The sequence below is a fragment of the Strigops habroptila genome, chromosome 3, assembly GCF_004027225.2.
Source record: "Strigops habroptila isolate Jane chromosome 3, bStrHab1.2.pri, whole genome shotgun sequence".
NCBI classification, from domain to species: Eukaryota; Metazoa; Chordata; class Aves; order Psittaciformes; family Psittacidae; genus Strigops; species Strigops habroptila.
The window spans coordinates 12,005,752-12,022,597 of record NC_044279.2 but is presented as its reverse complement, the minus strand read 5'-3'; the positions used below and the strand labels follow the sequence as shown (position 1 = coordinate 12,022,597).

The 16,846-nt window shown below is 39.7% G+C and overlaps 1 protein-coding gene across 7 annotated transcripts in view; it reads right to left on the bottom strand.

The window, feature by feature from the left end:
* MAGI2 (membrane associated guanylate kinase, WW and PDZ domain containing 2) overlaps positions 1–16,846 on the bottom strand; it is a 737,601-nt gene that overhangs the window by 703,738 nt on the left and 17,017 nt on the right. The window lies entirely within an intron of this gene.

Below are 16,846 nucleotides of genomic sequence, written 5' to 3'. Positions count from 1 at the left end.
TCACATTTGTCTTTTTGATGCAGCCAGATACAGACTATCACTGCCTGGAGAAAACCTGGAGAAAACAGGTTGTTCTTCCTCTAACTGCCATGAAAATGGACAGCAGCTTTGTTAAGAGTTAATCAGTATCAAAGCTCCCTATGTCTGCTCATCCAAAACATTTTTCTGAGTAGCAAAATTCTTGTTTGAACTCTGTAGCTACAACTTAGGGAAGCTTGATCCATCCCAAGGGTTGTGGGGAATTGTTCAGCACTCAGCATAAGGAGCAGCAGGAAATGTCCCAGATGCCTGCCAAGTCCACAGGTTTGCCCAGAAAATACCAGTCCCACATTTGCCAACATCAGCCTCTTTCCTCAGTACAGCAGAATTGGGAATTGGGTCCCCCAGTCCATGCCAAATTCCCCATTTGTCTCTGTAAGAAACGTAACAGTTCACCCCATAACTGTCCCCAAACCCTCGGACAAGTGGCATTTAAACTCCATAGGACGGCTGAGGCACTCATAAAGCTGCAAGTCTTCCCAAAGGACACTGAGTACAGAGAACACTCACATACTGTACAGTAAAAAAACCCCAAACCTTTATTTGTTATCACATTTGTTTTCTGGTTTGACAAGTGCAAGGCAACTGCATTAACCTTATATAGAAAAGCTGCTGGCAAGGAGTAGACCTGAAAACCAACCAATATTTAACTCTGTGGATTACCTACCACAACAGGACACTGATAAAAAGAGAAGACATTTCAAAATGAGACAGCTGTTCTTGTTGCACTCAGCACACTCAGAGTCAACAAGTAGAATTGTCCCATACATAAATGTTCATACAGGGTACCCTTGTTCACTAGGACCAGAGGAGATCAGGCACAGTCCTGCCACACAAGACTGGGAAAATGGCCATCCTTAGGAAGCAAGGCCTCAAGTTCAGACAAGTTACATGCACCAAGGGGCTCTCTTTAGGCTTTATCCCCCTGGCTGATGACAGAGAGAAAAAGAACAAAAATATTCCATGTTCTTAAGGGCAACCTGATAAAAAAACCCATACCTATAACACCTGCATGTCTGTTGAAATATACTAAAAATATGAAGATTTCTAGTCTTCTCTGCCCTATAATAATAGTCTGTCAGTCTGTCCACTTCCTCATTAGATTATTATGTCACCAACTTTAATTACAATTACCAGTCTGTGACAGGGCATCTCCTCTAAATGCCAAAGTCAAAGGCAACAACAACAAGAAACATCAAAAAAGAGAGAATACTGTGATTTTCAGTCCCACCAAAGACTATGAACATTCCACTGCTGGTATCAATGAGTCTGTGGGTGCCCCCTCCAAAGCTGCATCACCAATAGACCCTGCTATTTGAGTGGACTTCCTAGATTTGAGAATACTGCTGGCTCACAAGTGAGTCAGCAGACCAGGCACAGTAAACACTTTCTCTGCTTGGAAGTGGTGTGGGATGCCTGGCTGTCTCCACATGATAGGCGGTTACGGAGTTTCCCAGGAAACTGGCAGCCAAGCTCTCATGTCTGGAGTGAGAAGTTCCAGGAATGTCTCACGCCCCACCAGGTTCTTCTACCTTATGGGCTCCCAGCTGCTCCAAGCCTCCACTCTACATGGTCCTGCTGCAGCTATGCTTCCTGCTCATTCACCCTCTTGGTAAGCCTTTTTATGGCCTGGTGGCAACTGTACAGGTCTGCTGGAGCCAGGGATGTTACACAGTTGGTGTGCCCTCTGCAGTCTGGACTTCAGCTGGAACAAGCAGTGGGACACTAGAAAATCCATTGCATGGAGACACTCTGCCTGATGAGTCTGTAAAGAAAGCAAGGGATAAGGCTGTCACTCCTGACTGCTCTGACTAGAGGTGGGTCAGACTCTCACACAGCAGTAGCCCAGTAGATACTAGACAGTCTGAACAACCTGCTCTCCCTCTGAGAAAAACAAACTTGTAAGGTGCTAGGTCCAGATCTTGCAAAGTTCTCTGAGCCCAGCTTGTCCTTGTCCCTGCCTTGCTTTATGTGACTACAGCCTCAGAGCTGCTCCCATTCAAACTACCTAAAGGTACCTCTTAACCTCCCTCTACCAAACATGAGACCCAAAACCAGACTCACCAGTGTCTGAATCCCTCTTGCTGTCCAGTAGGAGGAAGGAAGAACTTTCTTCTGCAGGATCTGGGCTGGGTGCCTGGAACAAGCCCTCCTCCACATCAGCTGGCAGATTCGTACAATTCAGAGGGCTCACAGCCAACTGTCAAGTGGTGATGGCCTGAAGATGAATAGTCAAGTCCTGTCTGTGAGCTGGGGCCTGCTGGCAGAAGGAGGAAGAGGAGGACTGGCTGTCCCAGTGCAAAGACTACAGGCTGGAGTGTTTTAGGCACGAGTGGTGCCTGTTTCAGGATGAGGGCGATGCCTACAAAGATCTGACAGTGTTTCTGGAGAGAGGCTGGTCCCCCACACTGGTGGTATGACCTTGACTAGTGCATGCCTCAGAGCACTAAGTTACCAGAGCTTACCAAAGGCAAGAGAAGGCCTGAACCTATGTGGCCATATCAGATGTTTCACTTCTGTCCTCTCCAGAGAGCTGAGAGTTGTTCTCCACCCCACAGAGAGCCTGTCATAAAAGTGTGAACTGAATGCCAAAACCAGTGAGTTCTACAAAACCTCATACTCGGTGTAGAAGCAGGAATCATCCATGAGCAAGGGCAGCTGTACTCAACCATGCTGTCGCCTCCTCCAGCTTTTCTGCCCTTGTGTAGCACTGGCAACCAATCTGAGGGAATACTTCTAGGCAATGAGTTCATTACACAAGAGAGGCTTTGGCAAAGTTGTGGTGCCAGGCGTACTCTTCCCATGTGAAGAACAGATATAGATATCCTCTGGGACCAGTTGACACTGGGTCATCTGTGCCAAGAGAGGTCCTGAAGAAGAACAACATAATGTAAAGACAGGGGGGAGGGTGATGGCATCAGTCTTTCAGCATCATGGAAACCAGGCTCTGCCAGGCAATTTTGGTCATTCAAACCTCTTACCTGGTCCGTAGAGATCACTCATGGCACTCCAGCTGGGACTTTAAGGGCTCAGAGAGTTTGGATAATCAGAAAGGTTGGGTCTTTAAAGGCAACTCTGCAGTTTTCTTGCAGAACAACATAGACAAATCCATTGCTCCATGTTCTGTGCAAACCCACAACAGAGGCAAATCCCATCCCTGCAGTGCTTGCACACCTTTTGAATTCCTGTATACAAGTGCCAGAATCTGAGACTGTTTTCATGAACTTCTGCTTTTACTTCTAAACGTTTTAAATGGCTAATCGCAGCTGTCTTTGCTGCTGAATGAACATTTACCGCCTCATTGTAGCCTTTAGAAATAGATTTATCATGCAAATGCTGGTAGAATATTAAGTATAGCTGAAATAATGTGCATATATAACTATAATAGCCTTCCCTAAGAGGTATTGAGCCACAGTTGGTCACAACAGTCCAAAAATAGAATGATTGTTCTCAAACCAGTAGCACACCCCACTCGTGTTGCTCATCTCTCATCACAAGGGACACTTGTGTTCTGTGCAGCTGGACTCTTTTTTTGTTTAGATTTGACTTGTCACATGCTATGTTGTTAGTGTATTTTTTGCAATTTCTTTTGTTTGCTTATTTGTATCATTCATTCTGCCATATTTTTCCACTATTTATACCTAAAATGCCTATCACACCAAACTGTATCAATCGCCTGTATCACCTGGAATTCTGCTTTCAGTAGTGACCAACAGGGATTTTTAGATGAAAGCAATTAAAAAATATATGTCTAGGTATTACTGCAATGCAGGTGCAGAGAGAGCAGTGGGAATTCTCTCCAGACACTATCCATGTAGTCAGCTTACACAGCAATTAATTGGCTGCTCTTTCAACACCTTGACTTAATATGTATTTTCTTCATATTTTACAGAATATAAAACTCTGTCTACTTCTTTGGATGACTTCATACTATATGGGACTAAAAGCTGCCAAGCCTTCTACAGCTCTGAGAAACCAAGAACTCTCAGGACCCTCTGGGATGTGAATCTTAAAGAAGGGGTGGGCATTTTCCTCCACACACTGGCTTGCTTCCCTTTTAGTGAGTGTGAGGTTCTCATTTCACAAGATGAAAAAAGAAGAAACTGAAAAGTTCAACCTATACAGTCAGACTTCACATTTTTGCTTTCCATGTTGAAAAAAAAATAACACAAAAAGAAACCAGACCTGCGTGCCTGAAACATGGCTAATGCTTTTTCTTTTTTTTTTAATAGTTGGTGTAATAATTGTCTGACAATCCCTCCCTAAAAATCCTGCCTCTTGAATAACTTTGGATGATCACAAACTACAATTCTGCTACTACAAAAAGCATTATTTTTTCCTTTTACAGAAAAAGTGCATGCCAATTCTGTCACCATTAGTGCCTCTTTCTCCTCAAAGGCACCAGTACAGGTGCTGCCTGTTAATTTTTTATTAATTTCAATTCTTTCTTGACATATCAAATTTATGCATTAGGTCTAACAGCGTATTTCAATTTTTTAACTTGGCAGATAGAAATACATAACTAATTCTCAGAAGAATTAAAAAAATGCAGCTTGGGGTTTTTTTGTGATTATTGTTTCTAAAGTTTGTTTTTCCTATGCTCCAGAATAGAAAAATACAATGAGGAACTTAAAGCGAGGAACAGCCAAATGCACTCTTGCCTGGAGTTAAGTGAGTGACTTCACTTTGATGGGAGCAGGAAAGGTCCCTACAGACAAGAGAAGTGAGAGCAAGGTTTTAACTCTACAAATTTCCCATGTCTTGCCGCAAAACTTGACACCACTTGCCAGCGACCCAGCGGCAAGATACCTGATGTAGAGCAGAATGTTATCAGAACTTTCTACTCTGTATAGGTGCTAAACTATGCAGCTGTGATTGCTTAAACATGGATTACACAATCTAAAACTTACTGATTTAAGAAGAAAACACAGAGGGTGCCTAAGTAGAAATAAATTAATTTCATCTGCTTTATTATTTTTATATCTAAACCAACATCAACAGATTTAAAAGAAACTGTACAGTCCTCATTTTTAAATTATTTTCTATATGTTACAGTAAGAGAAATAATCTATATGAATAAACTGTCATGCATTAAAAACCAACACCCACATGAGCTTTCACAGAAATGCAGTCTATCCAAGAACAAAACTTTGGATATAAAACCTTCCAATTACGGACCAGTTCTCAAATACTATGTGTACCCATTGCTCCTATGACTTTCCTAAAATGTGTTCAGATTAGAAGTATATTCTTTTGACTCACTGACATACCATATTTAAATTTGATAGGCGTGTTTGGCTGGAGACAGCCATCATGAACAGATTTATTTTTTCTTTCAAGAAGAATGCTTTGAAGTGCTGCTAATAAATTAGCCATTTAGAAAACTGCATTTCAGAAACAGCGTAAATAATCAGCCATCCCTTTTAGCATTCTACACTGCTATCATCTATGTAACTTCAAGAATAAACTACTGAACTACAAAGTGTAATTAAGCAGTTATATTAACTTTCCAAAATGAATATATGCTACAAAATAAAGATCCAGTCACAGGGAGAAGAGCCTAAATCAACCAGGGCTAAACAAACCAAGTGCATTCCAGCTGAAAGGGAAATATATGGGGACACTCCACACCCACACAGGGCAGTTTCTGAGCTCATTTCTAAACACTTCACAGTTCTATACATAGGAGACTTCCAACAAAAAACATTTTATGGTGTCATGGAAGGAAGGAGCTTTACTAAGTATTCCTGCTATTCAGATATCATTAGGGACTGTACCATAGTGCTTTCATAACCCCCCTCTGAGATCAAGGCTCTATAATGATAGCTGCTGTGTGAAGAAAAAGCCTGTATCTTAAGGAGCTTATCATCTAAGTAGACAGACTATAATCAGTACGGTGTGAACTCAGTCTGCACAGTATTTAAGCTATTTCATTTCTTTAAAAGAGCTACGTTACCCACCAAAAAGATGTGGGTGTGAAACTGGACCTGTATCTGTGTCCAGTCCATTATTCGTGTGCTGTCTCAGTTTGTAGCACAGAGTACAAAACATTACTTTGTCCTGTAAGCCTCAATTTTCCTGAAATTGTAAGTTCCTTCTATGCTGCTTATTTCCTGCAGTGAAAGACATTATATTCCATAATCTGACCTAATACAAGCTTGTGCACTAAGCAGTTCAGGGCAGACTTACAAAAGAACTCACAGTCGTGAAAATGAAGAAAATTTAGAACTGCTCATATCCCTAATCTTTGTGCTACACAGGAATAATTTGGTGCTTAAATGGTAATTACAACTTTGGAGTAAGAAGTCAGATTACTTGCTATAACCTTATTATTACACAAACATGGCATGGCTGGTAAACTGTACATATGTCTGTTGAAATATGGTACTGATCTCTCCATCCCAAAAGCTCACAAAGCAGCCATGCCAGTGACTTTTGTGCCATTTACAGAGATTCTGTTTACATAAAAACTCAACTATGGCAATGGTACAGCATATTCAATGTGCTTACTGTAAGCTTTAATTCAGGTACAGACAGCTAACAGGAGTCACGCGCTGGCCCCAGGCTGATTATTTACCAAATTCAGGAGATATTAGCCATAAATCAAGACTAATTCACCACTGTGGCCAGTTCCCCAGCATTCCTACCAGACCACATAAAGTGTCAACAGATTATCATTCATACTAGCTTCATTCAGTAATGACTCTCCATGTAAGACCAGAGGAATGTGAAAGATTACTAATACACTTAGCCACTGATGGCCAAGGTTCTGCGCAAGTCTTTATCTGCCTTTAAAAACAGAGAGCAGGTCACCACAGTGAATGGCAGTGTGACCTCAGTTTACATGGAAGTCACAGAATGAGAGGAATGAAGCCTGCTGTAATTGTGACATTTCTCACATGAAAAAGGATTGTTGAATGTTTTAACTTCAGTTGTGTAAGGCAAAAAATATTCAGTAATCAGAACTAAATTTTGCAATCCTTGCTAACATTGAAAAAGGCTTCATCTTAAACATATTACAGCAAAATACTTCATTGGTGATATGCTAAAAATAATAATAATAGCAGAAAAAAGAAGTGCAGGTTTAGGTTTCCCGTAGATATTGTGTTGATTCTGTCTGTATGATCCATGACAAACTAGGTTCAGTAAATTCTGAACCTAACTCTCAAAATCCCAAATCTCAAAAGAGCAACCACCTACCATGCACAATTTAGTAAAACATTCTTCTTATGTTGATTTATATATAGAACAGTGGGTTGGATGGTCTTAAACATTTAATTTTAGGCTTTTGATAAGTTCATATACCAAATTATTTAAGTGCCAGAAAAAAATGATTCAGAATTTCATCTGGGATGATGCCCCCACTGTATGTGATAAACAACTGTAGAAGACAATTTTAACTCCAAAGACTTCATTTTAAAGGCAACATTAAAGAAAAATACACAATGAGACATCAGACCAGCTATATTCAGTTCTTCACAGTCATGTAATTTCGAAAGTACTGTGTAGAGTGTTTTCTCACCATATAAGCGAGCCTGGCATTGGGGCGAGGACATCTAACTAGAAGGTAGCAAATGAGAAGAGGATTTGCAACTTGGGCCTCCCACTTCCTGGGCAAGGGATCTAGTCATTAGGCTATTACATATAGATATTATAGGCTAGTGTGTGTATATATATATAAGCACAATACATATACACTATATAAATGCCACCCTTTATTAGGTATCTTATAAAAGGCAGAGCACACCACCTGTGTCCCAAACAGCTACGCAAAGAGGTGGCCCCTGCGTCTTGACTGTCTACTAGCATCATACCTTCAGAGAAGGGCAGGTTTCAGCAGCAGAAGGATACACTGAGGGCAGCGGAGGTATCTCCCACCCTGCACCACACAGGGTGTTGGAATTCTTCTCTGAGGTTCCTAAGTCTCCCTTCAAAATGTGGATGGTAAATCTGGGGCTGTAAACTTAATTCTCAAGGATCAGTACATCCAAGACAATAAAACAGAGTACTGCCAAACTCCTTTCACAAGAAGAAAGCAGGGAAATAAGAACAATCGGCCATTTTCCAGCAGGGATCTGCTGAGGTAATTTTGCATCGTATCTGGAAAGTCACAGGAAAACAATCCACACTATCTGAAGCCCCAGTTATTTATAGTTTATGTTTACTTGCTGCTCGGTAGAATAAATGTGCAGAGTACTACTGTGATAAGACATAAAAACATTACTAGTTATACTGACGTGTTCTAGTAAAATCTTTACAAATGGAAACACTGCTGCTAAATTTCTCTTATGTTTCTAAGCCACTGTATTCCTATCTGCCATATCATTCTCCATGCCCTAAGCACTTTCTTGATAGTCTGCTTGTTAAATTGCTTTTTATAGATTAAATAACTTTTTCCAGCAAATCACATCCTTTCAGTATGTAAGCCATGCACAGGAAGTCAAAGGGGAGTGGTGGGCAGATTACATGAAGGAGAAGGTTTTAGTGATCCCAGTTCAGCAAACTGAGATTCACAATCCCATCTCCTGACACTGCACCCTGTATCTGACCAACCCCCTTCCCGCCTCTCCCTGCAGGACACGTCTCCATCCACATACCCTCTTTCCCCTCTGCAAATCCTCACTATTCTTCACATCTCTCTCCCCACTATCTCCTTACATTCATCTGACTATTACTCTCATTTGATCACATTTTCTCTTCATCTCTACAGTCCAACCTTACTGCCTCTTCTGCCCATTATTACTCCCCCATGCGTGGCAGACCCACCTACTTGTTCTCTGAACAACTATGCTCCCTCCTGTCCTCTTCTATATTACTTGATCTTGATGTGCTTGGCCATGGGAAGGTAATCTAGAAGGTAATCTAGAAATGGCTGACCACCAAGCTGGCCAGCCAGAAGGCATATCTATGTGAGCTATCAGATCAGATCAGATCACACACTATCTCCCAGGATAGCTAAAAAACCTGCCATATGCTTGCATAGCTGCCCTAGATGCTTGGGCACGAGCTACTGATTTTATCTTAGGGAAAGGGACAGCACAAAGCATCCTACAATATCCAGCTAAAACCAAGCTTGACCTGCTGAAGCAGATGTCCAAGACATCACCAGCCTAATGCAAGAATTACAGTATTTCCTAAACTGTGTGACAGCTGTATTGCCTTCACTTGGATGAGTGGTTATGGCAAGACCTTTGGGCAAGAAGATGGACTTTGCCTATTTTTCCTCTTTACCAGCTGTGGCATTTGAGTGGAATATGGCAAACTAACTGCTTCACTAACCTCTCAAAACTGTGACAGGAAATTGTGATTAGGAGCCCTGTCTAGGCTTGTTGACTCATTAATTATTTAATCTCCCCGCATCATTTTGTCTTCCTTTTCTACCATACTTCACAAAATTGCCTATGCCTAAGGGTGGATTAAGTCACTACTAATGAACGACTAGGTTACTAGTAAAGGGCATCACTTAGTAATGACATAATTCAGTTTTCTGACTTTTTGGATGGAAATAGATGCATGTTAGTATGGGATAATTTTTTTCACTGCAAAGAAATGTTAGATATTTGACCTCTGCCTTTTTTCCCACTACAACTGTCGGAATGGTTATTTCTACATGTCATACTTAGACTTTCATAGTAACTGTGCATGATATACACACAAATACTGGAGCATGCAAATAAGGAGACAAGGTCTAGTTTCACAATTCACAGCTCCATTCAGGCAGATTTATTGCCTAATTGGGCATACATCCTATCGTTCGTTCTCTGTCTTAGAGTAACAAGCTACTCAGTATAACTAAGTGGTGGATAAGAAACAGTGATTCGGTGTGATGATGATCACTGCATGGGTAACAAGGTGGATATTCAAATAGTGTTCAGAATCGTTTTACCATCACATCTTGGCTTCAAAATATCATTAGTGGAATACTAGGCTTGACTTTGGTGCTTGTATTTTAAGCAGATGTGATAAACTAGAGACAGTTCAAAAGTTGATACAGAAATAACTGTAGATCTGGAAACTGAACATTACTGCCTAAAGCTCAGGTGTGTATCTTGCACACAGAAGGTTAAGAGGAACTTAGTCTTCCTCTCCAGACAGAAGTATGAAGGTGTTTTTGATACTAGACAGTTCTTTAATTTTCATTCAAGTGCCTAACATAGTTTATCAACTGGAAGTTGAAGCTAGAAACATACACTAGAAATAAGTAAGTTTTTTAAGAGTCTGAATAATTAACTGTGGAACACTTCACTTATCATGAATTTCTCATCCCTTGAGGAACTTAAATCTAGATTGTGCATATTTCTAAAAGATAAGCTCAAGCTAAAAAAATAATAATTAAAAAAAAAACCCCACACAAAACCCCTAAAACTTATGGCCTTCATGAGAAAACCCCATCTATTAAAATTACATGGCGAGTATGATGTGGAGCCAATTGTGTGACGGTAATAGTCCTGCCTAGGCTAAAAAATCTATGGATCCAAGATGAGACATGCACAAGATGTAATCCAAGAAAGGCCAGACACAGCTGAACTTACACCCATAAACCCATATGCCCAGAATGAACGCACCTGTGACTGCGAGCATGATACTGCACAATCACCTAATGTGTTACTGAGTAAAAGTAACCTTCACACAAAAATGACTATTGTTACAGTGCATCCTGTACAGTCCCTAGGAAAAAAGAAACAAGACAAAAGAGATGAGAAAGTCATTTAAATGTAGCTCTAAAATCTTGTAATTGGTCAGAAAAACAAAAGTGGTTTCTATTAAAGGTGGACCATACATTTTCTGTACATTTATTAAAGGGCTGAGGCAGGAAGAGTCACCCACTCCAGCAGCTTCTTCACCCCAGACTCAAGCAACCACGTTCCTATCTTCCAAGCCAATCAACAGTAGTTGGCTAGAACTGAACAAGCAGCTTTGCAGAGCATGGGAAGTCACTTGCAATGATCTCTCTCTGCCTGTTAATGATACTTTGCAGCATTAGGCTCCTGCCAAATTGGGTACTGCAACAGAGACATCCAGGCAGCTCTGATGGTGGGAATATTTGTTTCAATCTACTGCCTGACATAATGCCATACTCCATTCTGCACAGTACGCAGAAGGTCATGATTATCTCTCTTTCCGTGACTAGGTGTTCCCATAAAACATACCACCACCACAGTGAGGGCTTGTACTTCAGTAACAGGGCTCAGGATGTCTGACTGCATCTGCAGGCTGCATCTGCCTGACACTTGTGAGGACAGAGGGTTTCTCCTAGAGACGAAGTCTTGCAGAAGCTGGAAGTGGATCACAAACACAGACGAGGATGACCAATGACTTTACCACATGCTGAACCGAAGGCAAAACCAAGTCCTTTGTTTTAGCTTTCCCACAATAATCTCTTAGCATGACTCAGAAAACCCCACAAAAATACCAGCAGGTTATGAAAGTAGAGAGCAAGCAGCTGAGTATGGCCACCCTTTCCTGTATTTATGGGAGACACATTCAGATACTAACTCAAACCTTCACCTCCTTCTCCTCCAAGTACAAAGGATTCTCTTTTGAGCCATCCTACTCTAACACAAACTTAGAGCAACATGCATATAGCTTAAAAAAACCCAACAAAACCAACAACAAAAAGTCTTACAAAAATACTTTCACTGCAGGCACGATTCTTCCCCGGGGAGAGGATGAAAGAGCAATATGTGACAGATGTTTGTCATGTCATTTTATATAGTATTCAAATGCACTCAAACAATAGCGATGAGAACTGTATAGAAACCTAAACAGACCAGACTGAAACAAAGTGTTACAAAAATAGCACTTGAATAAGAACAAAAGGAATTCAACACGGAAAGCCCAAGAAAGCGTTTTTAGGAAGCTTTGTTGATTTTTTTTATGTCAATTTTAAAAAAAGAATAAAGTCTCTTTTAAGGACTCTTTTAAATCCCAAATTTGTCTCCATTATCTGCTGACTCAGAGACTTCACAAGACACTGGCTGGGAAACTGCAGGGGTTGCTTCCGACATAATGTAGTATTGATGTACCACTGAAGGATGTAACACCATGAAACAGAGCATCCTCTTAGCCTGCAGGGTTTCTAGCTATTCTCTTATGCTTCATATTTCCTCCCTGCAGCCAAAACCTCATTTTCCCTTATGTAAAACTCCTCTCTATACTAGTTTTATAAATAAGCAGATAAAAAGAATAAGTAAATTATCCTCTGGGAAAGCGGCTGAGCAGTGAAATGTCAGAGTGTAATGGATACCTGATCATATAGGCATAAATTTCAACTATGAAGTGTAAACAGAAGCAAGACACTCTAATAATTCATTCACTTGTATAAATATGTATGAAGGCAACTTAAAAAATTGTTCACCCGGTTTGGGCAGTATGTATTTTAGCATGTGAACTACTGCACAGTCATTGCACAAGCTCCTATGGGGAAGATGGCACAGATGCTTTGATTTTTCAGGCTGCTGCTATTCACTAAAAGACAGTGAAAGCATCATTCTTCAGTCTGAACCGGTTATTGGTATTCCATTCCAGACCTGAGATGCTGAAATCATTCTTCAAACATAAGCTGTTACGCAGTATAAGCAAAGAAAACTCCTGCATAGCTTTTTTTGTTTGTTAGATTCTGCAATAGTGAGATTAGGAGGTATCTCTAAACAGTGCCTGATACCACTAATGATAAAAAGAAGAAAATTAAAATGCAGTTTACCTGCAGTTGCTCGAAAAAGAAACAACTCTCTGCCACCATAAACTTTTCTTCCCCACACAGGCTCAACATCTATGAAAGCCCACTCTCTTCAGCAGCCTGTGCTCTCTGATCTTAGCATAAGAACTATATTCCACAACCTGTTCCCAAGTTTACGAACACACTTCCAACAATTTCCTCACTTCTGCGAATGTAACAGAAGTTTTACAATGTGAGTAAAAGTCTTAAATGCAGCATTAAAAAGATGTTCCTTTCTAAGGTGGTGGGATACAGCACAGCTAAGAAGAGGACAGAAAAAACACAGCCAGCTAAAGAACCGAGGTGGATTCATGGTGTGTCCAACGTGTGGAGGCAGAGAAACCAGCAAGTCCAAACCAACTAAGTCCCTATGCACCCATCCTGTTGTTGAGAGTGCTTTGGAGGGAGGAAGGTATGTGGAAGGCCACATTTCTAGGGCTGGTGAACTCCTGAACTTCACAGCTACTACAAACTCTATTACAACATTCTACAGAACAGAAAACAGGCATTCTCCTTCTAGCAAGAGATTCCCAGACAGGGAAACAAAAATACAAACAAAAAAATCCCTCATCAGTCATCATTAGGGGGTAGTACTGTTCCAATCAACCCAACAAAAAGCTGAAAGCCAGCTGAGTAACAACTTTTTCCCCTTTCCTGCATCCACACATCCTCAGCAAACAAGCTGAAGAAAGAAGAGGACACCCGCACAAACCACTGCAGAAGAGATCCCCTCTGCTTTTCGAAGAGGAGCCCCACTCCACTTTTCTTTAATCCATTTAGGAATTAGGACTGGTTGATTCACATTCTTACATTTAATCATGAACATATTTAGGTTAGAATAAAATAAAGGCTTCCCATTTGTAATCCCATATTAACACACAATGAGGAATATCCGGAAAAGTCTACAAGTGTATAAAGATGTAACTGGCAACTAAAGCTTTTTTAAGTGCCTAAACCACCTGCAGATCTCACTAGCTGCTTTTACACCTTTCAACACCAACCTTTAAAAATAGGGCTGACAGTCCTTGCTCAAGTAATCAAGGTTTGCAAGAACCATACACTGATTTTGGAACACTTCCTTAAGCTCCGAAGGGATTATCTGTTCCCGTTACTACCCAAAGTGATTAAGTCATGTGATTCTGAGCACATCACAAATAAGAGACCAAATCTGCTTTTCTTCTGTACCCATTTTCAAAACATGCGAATCAATGCAACATGTACATGAGGTAGATATTATCCTCAGTGGTCAGCCAGGAGTATAGAGAAAAGGAGATTAATTGATTCTTTTACCACCCAGTAAAAAAATACCAAAACCAAGATGTAAACTCAGTCTCTGCTTCTGTGTTCTCATTACTGAAACTCGCTTGAACTATACTTTCTAAAAAATGCCCTTTAAAATTGATTTACATTTTTTTAAATCAAGTACTTTTAAGATTGTCAAAGCTAGAGAATTCTTCCGGGCAACAACTCTGCAGGTGAAGTTTGAATTTCTTGCAAAATTCTACCACGGAGTTATGAACATAGATAATAATTTGTACTCTGACAAGACTTTGGCAAGCCTTCTCTATTTTATACCTAGGTATTAAAATCTAGCTATTTATTTATTGCAGTTAACAGGGTAATTTTACTTTTCTCCTCCACTGCTTTTACACTGTATAAGTGAACCCTAATGCATATAATTACAACTTCCAATACTGGTTCTTGATTTATAAGTGAATGACATGAATATTTGATAGATTAAGATATTTATAGTTGCGTAGAAAGATGGAATCAAAGATCACTTCAAGCCAGAGTTCAACTTTTCATGCTCCAGAAGAATGAACAACAAATCCTTCTCCCACAACTCCTCATACTGAACATTATGATAAATAATGAAACAGAAATATAAAGCAGAAATACGGAGTACCTGAAAGTTAATGTTCCAGTGGCTAATAGTTTGCTATGCGTCCAAGCTGAACATTTTGGTCCTTTTTACTCAATATAGGGAATTCAACCTAACTTAGGAGGAATAATTAAAAAAAAAAAAAAAAAAAAAACAAAAAAAAAACCCAAACAACCAACCCCTGAGAAAAAAGAAAATACCTATTTTCAGTAAATTCAGATATTGCCTCTTTAAATAGAGTTATAAGAGCCTCTGGTACCTTAAAATACAGAGAACAAAGTTGACCATATTGTGTTTTCAGTTTTGTCCATGAATCCAGAACAATTCCACAGCAGATTTAATCAGAGTTTATGATGTCTTAACTGACAGCAGATTTTGTCCCTAAACAGCAAATCTACAAATAGAAATAAGCTACTTCAGCCTGTTTACGTTTTATATTTTTTCAGGCAGGTGAACTCTTTTCCTTTAAAAGAATTGCTCTTTCAAGACTATCCAAATAACCCAACCATAGTTCTGTAAAATCACTTTGAGGCAAAAGAAAAGATGATACCCTGTCTTACCTGACATCTGAGAACAATAAACAACCTCAGTCCTGGAATCTAGAATACCTATCGAACAAATCCCAGTTTCAAAGTGTATAAAAGAATCAATATCTTCAGGAAAAAACACTGAAATTCAATTTCTTTTATATAAAACAGAAAGAGCAAAGGGGTAACCTAGACTTTTTTTCTTTTCAAAAACACCTTCACTTGGAACCAACTTTAAAACTTTGTTGTGAAGTCAGGCCTTATATTTTCTTGCCATATCCTGTATGCACGCAGTGCTCCCAACTTTTATTGAACTACTGCAACCAGCCTGTAGGATTTGGGCAATTAAAATCCAGCAAACACAGATCAGGAGTTAAATCCAGTCACCTTTAGTATTGACTCTGAGACCAATATTTTTATAATTCTCTTCACTTTCAGTGCTGCCTCTACAACAAACAGAAGACTGCCCACAAGTATGAACTGCAAAAGCTCAGAAAAGCAAAGAAATATAATACAGAAAGTAGGTTCCTTATATAAAGAAATAGGCAAATTACAGAATTACAAAAATGTAGAAGAGTAACAATGCAACACAGAAAGATATTTTTGGCCAGATATCTTCCAAAGTGTTCACATACCCTCAGGAGGAAAATCTAGTACAAAGATAGTAATCACAAACAACATTAACTTCTATTACTACAGTTCTGTTGGAAAGTAAAGAATTAAATTCTCTGGAACTGCCCCAAAGGCCAGACATTCGGCCATAGGTATTACAGAAACGTTTAAATAAAATCTCCAGCACACATGGCACCCTGGTGAAAGGAGAAAGGTAATGCACCCAGTGAGAACCCTCCTTACCTCTCCCAGCCAGAAAACAGAACTATTCGTCTGGAAAAGTAATAATAGCAGAAAAGATACTTCCAGCTAAGGGAAAAGCCCATATTTGTCATGCATCTAAAAAAGAAGAAAGACACAGTAAAAAACAACCCTGACTTGATTATTGTCTCAAAAACTCATACAGGAAACATCTTGAGCCAGTGCATTATATGTAGAGAAAATGAACAAAGACAAATACACCCCTGAACTAAAAAAACCCCAAACAAACAAACAAATAAATAAATGTATCTCTTGTTTACCCAAGATCTGATTCAGCTTTCCGACTTCAGTTTTCAAGGATCAGGTCAATATTGAATAATTAGCAATTACATGCCTCTAAATTATATCAGTATGCTACCCTTACTCCTACTGCAGGCAAATGTACCACAACGATTAATTGTGTTACCCTCAGAACATCTTTCTGAGGAACAGACCTATTATTAGTTTAGTACTCTGTATGATTTTATTAGCATTGGGGAACTAAGGCAGAGGGGCTAAGAAATTTATTTAAGGTTTTCAGAGAACCAGACAGAGCCCAGATCTCCTGACCGCTTGCCTAATCTAGTTACATATTTCAAAAGTTACATCACCACACATTTCAAACACCTCATTGAAAATACTGAAACTACTTGCAGATTGGTCACTTCAAAGCAGGTAACAAACACAATACTGACATTATCATATCTTGGCACTCTATCAAATGAGATCTGCCATAAAACACTGTTCTTTTGTCATGAATATCATAGACAGACCCCCTTACATATACAGATGCATATAAGTAACTACAAAGGTAAGCTTTCAAAAAGT